This window comes from Cornus florida, unplaced genomic scaffold, assembly GCF_030987335.1.
Source record: "Cornus florida cultivar Cherokee Brave unplaced genomic scaffold, ASM3098733v1 CherokeeBrave_3.0.0_Hap2_Chr07, whole genome shotgun sequence".
NCBI lineage: Eukaryota > Viridiplantae > Streptophyta > Magnoliopsida > Cornales > Cornaceae > Cornus > Cornus florida.
The window spans coordinates 58,206,623-58,211,837 of NW_026775577.1; the positions used below are offsets into that span (position 1 = coordinate 58,206,623).

General features: G+C 33.7%; 1 pseudogene; it reads right to left on the bottom strand.

Annotated features, from left to right (window-relative positions):
• Positions 1 to 360: 360 nt before the first annotated feature.
• LOC132267236 (L-ascorbate oxidase-like) lies at positions 361 to 3,237 on the bottom strand (annotated as a pseudogene).
• Positions 3,238 to 5,215: the final 1,978 nt, after the last annotated feature.

A 5,215-nucleotide genomic window follows, 5' to 3' on the forward strand; every position in this document is an offset into this window, starting at 1 on the left:
TAACTACCCATTTCGAGTCGCTCCATTGACTTTGAACAGGTCCTTGAAGTACTTTTCTAAATGGTTCTTAGAATTCCACTCACTTGCGTTGTGGAAATGATGTGTGAGAGAGAAATTTGCATCAAAGACTTCCAAAATTCAAGAATATTATATGATGCATGTGAAAACTTCAAATTTTCCACAAGGATAACGACTTTTTCACTTAAAAGTTTGAATGATTTACATGCGAAACTACCTTGAGTGTATCCAATGGATGATGAGTTGGAATGACTTTTCGTTCTAAATATCATCTCTCTTCCAAGTATATGACATGATACATTTGAAAATTCTCATGAAAGACACCAAAATTTTACACAAATCTTTACAAGAATAATACAAGTAGTAACATTGATCTATTGGTAATTTTAAGTTGCTGATAATCTAAATGACAACAAACTGACCAATTCAAAAAAAAAATAATTCCAAAAAAAAAAAAAAACATACAATACAATTATATGAAGATATCTATGGCCTTTGGAAACCTTTGGTTTCAACTTTCACCACATCCCATAATAGATGTTGGCAATTGTCCCACCTTCTCTATCCCTTCTTCAAACACCACACCCATGCCCATATGGAAATGGGCCTCAATATGGCAATGGAAAGCCCACACACCTGGATTATCACTGCGAAACCGCAAAGCGGTCCACCCATAAGGATGAACAGGCACTGTGTTCTTCATGATTGGATTAACCAAATTGTACTTCTTTGGATCATTGAACATGTCAAACTTGCCTTTGCCATAGCCAAGTACCCAAAAATCGTGTCCGTGGAGGTGCCACGGATGTGTCTCACTTTCGTGTTTGTTCATTGTGTTTGCGTTTTGAAGAATAATGTCCACTGTTGTATTAAACTGCAGCCTATAGATGGAGTTGCTAGTAGTGGCATTCGCATTGTCCGCGACACTATAAATGTCGTAATTCACAAAATCATAACCATTAGGAGGATGGTTTAGATCAATTCCATGTAACAAATTCTTCTTTAGCGCGGTTAGGTATGGTGTATGGGGAAATTCGAAGGAGACATTATTGACGGACCACCTCCTGTGGCCATTGACCTCATTTTGTGTGTTTAGGAACACAATCATTCTATCTGTTATATTAGGAGGAGTGTCAATGAAACCTTGTCGCGCCCTGATTGCAAGGCTCTGCGCCATTCTTGGATTGGCATCGTTCCAATTAGGGCCCGAAGGTGGAACTGTTGGAGGAGACCTTCTAGGATGGTTTGGGTAGTAATTGAAAATGGCTAAGCCATTTGGAGTTGTTCTGTTCCTCCCAACAACTGCCGCACTTGCCCAATAATTTCACGAAGGGTCTTGATCGGCTATTATGAGGACAGAGTATGTCTCACCGGAGTAAACGAATATGTTCTTTATAACAAATGGCTCCACATTGTGACCATCAGCTTCAACCACTGTCATGTTGTGACCCTGCATTACAAGAATTAATTGAACTATGTATTAGCAATGGACAAAAATTATCAAACACATTATGAAGAACTGACATGAACATTAGATTAAGTACCTCTATTTCAAAACTAAGAGCTGATAGCGCGGTGAGGCTACTAATCCTTAGTCTATATGTTTTTCCTGGAACTACTGTCAGTACATAGGGGGAACATTCTGGATTTGTCGCGTTACAAGAACCGGATTCTATACTTGGAGAAGAGCAATTGAACCTTCCTCTTCCTTGTATTAAGATTGACTGAAATGTAATAGGAAGTTACACTATCAATTATTTATCAACTTATTTTAGAAAAAAAGCATACTCGATCATATGTAATTCAAATTGTAATTGTAGAGGTGGTGTGAGTAATTTAATTACCTGAGGCTCTCCAACCCAAACGAAGGGAATAGAGGACAAGTCAGTGGCTTGTTCAGATGCGCTTTTGTGGTACCAATCATTAAGGATGATGCTTCGATCATAGTCATACGAATAGGGCTCGGATTCTCCATCAGGAAGTGATACGCGGATTGATCCATACAGCCCGGCTTCTCTCTGCATACCATAGTGTGCATGGTACAAATATGTCCCAGGCTGCATTATGTTCAAATTAAAGCAAATTAAACATCCATCACTTGTCAAAGTTTTATAAGTAAAAGTACCAATATGATGCTGCAAAATTAAGCTTGTGCCACTACAACTTACCCTATCAACAACAAACTGGTATGTGAAGGTGTCTCCCGCCAAAATTGGACATTGAGTCACTCCTTCTGTTCCATCAAACCAAGGTGTTCCTTTCTGCAGTAGTTCACAAAAATAACTCGGTTTATCAGTTAGAAAATTATAGAAAAATTCTACTTAGTTCAGTTTTATCTGAAAACTTGTTATAAAAAGGTCTGTTTTATTATGTTTTCTGAGTTTTTAAAAACTATTTTCAAAAAACTGAATAAAACATATATGATCGAAAATTGCATACCTGTCTGATTCCGTGCCAATGGATCGCAACATTCTCAGTTAACAAACTGTTCGTTAGCTCCACTATGATTGTATCATATTGCTGTGCTACGATTGAGGGTCCTGGGGTTCTTCCATTTATGGCTATAACCAGTTTCTTGTAGCAATCAGGATACTGGTACTCATACTTCACCTCCCACTTGTATCTACGAATTCTCGCCTCGGCGAACGGAACAGTACATAGTAGTGAAACAAAGAGACACAAACCTAGAAATCTTATCATAACAACTATTATGGGATTAATAAAAAAAGCTCAACTCAAACTGCAAATTAACCAAATTAACTATGCTGGTTTGTGCTTGAGTTGCTAGCTCCCAAGGAGAGATTGTTGGGGGATTGAAATGGGATTTCTATAACTAAAAGCTTCACCTTCTTCTTATACACAATTGAGCGTTGATTAGTCAATCAACGCTGCAAGGGATTTTCAGTCTGTAGAAAAAATCAATTGGTGAGTAGACTAACGCAACAGAACTTGGTAAACATTTACTTTTTCGTAGGACTTTCCTCGGTATATACTATTTCTTTTCTTCTCTCTCTCTTTTATTTATTTATTCAGTTCAGTTCGATTAGATGAAAATATGCAAGAAAAGAAAAAAAAAAAAAAAAATGAAGTAAATAAAAAGAAAATTTATTTTCTAACAAGTATTTAACAAGCATTTAGTTAGCATAAAAATTTATTCAAAATATTTGTAGAAAAATATTAATTATTGGGTCCGACCACCCTCGACCAGACTCTCACCAAAACTAATTGAGATTCATTGATAATAGAGCCGTTATATATATATATATATATATATATATATATATATATATATATAGTTGGTGAGGCTAAATTAGGGTTTCAAGGTGTAACAGACCCAATTAAAGACAACAGAGAATATTGTATATTTTAATACCAAGGGTAGTTTTGGAAACTTCCTTCTAAAAGATCCTAATCTTTTTCTTCTTTTATTTTTGGGTAATTTGCACTTACACCCCCTCAGGTTTGTAATAAGGACAAGTAAATACAACTTAGGAAGTGTGTGATTCAATGGCCCCTTTAAGTTTGAAAACTTAAACAATAACACCCCAACCATGATAAGAGTACTAAATTACCCTTTAACCCTGAATTGATTCATTTAAATTATTAAAGTACAATATTAACCTTTATAGGTCTTTTTATTTGACCAAAATTGACCCTTAAGGAAAAAGAAAAAAAAGTTCAAACTCCACCAGTGTGGCCGCCAATGCCACATGCATACAAATAGGGGCAGACCCATAAAGTTTTAATTGGTGGGGCCAAACTAGTAATGTAAAATTAAAATTTTAAAATAACATAAAATCATTGTAAGAAATTTTTTTGTGCAAGTTTAATATATTCTGTTCAAATGTGTCTATAAATAATATGCAATAAAATTGAAGAGAAGGGTTGTCGATTGAATCATTGTTGTTGTCAAGTAAATATATATATATTTTTTCTTTCTAATTCATAACAAATAATATTTATGTATGTGTGTGAATATATGTGTAGATTACCATAATAATTAATAATTTTTATTTTTATTTATTTATTTTTTTTACTAACTTTGATCTTTTATAGCAAGAGGTTTATGGGAATTTTAAGGGTTTAGAAATAATTTGATATTTAATATCAGGGAACCATATAGATTTTTTTTAAAATAAATTAGAGAGATCAACTTTAATTTTTATATAGAAAACAACTATTAGTATCTATGATTTAGTACCATAAATAGAGTGTTACAAAAAATTTGAGTGGGCCAGCTTTAATTTTTATGTAAAAAATTACCATAAATAATTTTAATCTAATATTATAATAAGGTTTTGCAAAAAAATTGCGAAGGCCATGGTGAAGTTTATTTTTTGTTTTTTTAATTTGCTAAGGGTTATTTTGGTCAAATCAAAGGACTTGTAAAAGGTTAATATTATACTTTCATGATTTAAATGGGTCAATTCAGAAGTCAAAGGGCAATTACGTACCCTTATCATGGTTGGGGGTGTTGTTGTTTAAGTTTGCAAATTTGAGGGGGCAATTGGATCATATTCTCTCTAAATTATATTTACCTGTCTTTATTGCAAATCTAAGGAGGTGTGAGTGCAAATTACCCTTTATTTTTTTGAGATTTGTATAAAGAACGTCCGCTGACCAAAAAGGAATGAACCAATACAAATTAATTGAATTACTAGAAATTCAACCAATCATTTGATAGAAAGAACAAACATTTGACAGAAAGAACAAACACAGGAGCATTAATTAACACAAGTTGAAAGGGAATAATAGCACATTTGTGCTTGAAACCATGATAAAAAAAAAATATAAAATAAAAAAGAAATAGACTACTCATATACAGATTAATACTTTAATAGAGTCATTTTCATATCATTAATTCCATACCCATCCGATAAGATAAACATTGCCAAAAATCCCATTTGGGCACATATCCAAGTGCCAGACAGAAAAGGGCTATCTATCCCCCTATGTGCTAGAGTGATATATATATTAAGAGTAATGATTGGGGAATCGAAAATGAATCTCTGAATTAACATCGAATTTGACATAGTTGGCCATTCTTATCACGTGTTAAACAATTATTTTTTGGAAACTGTTTAAGTAGATAAGGTAGACAAAAACACGTCAGATTCGGTACTTATTTGGGGTTAATTATTCGATCTCCCTATCATTATTCATATATTAATTAAACCCCGAAAAAAAGTCCAAAATA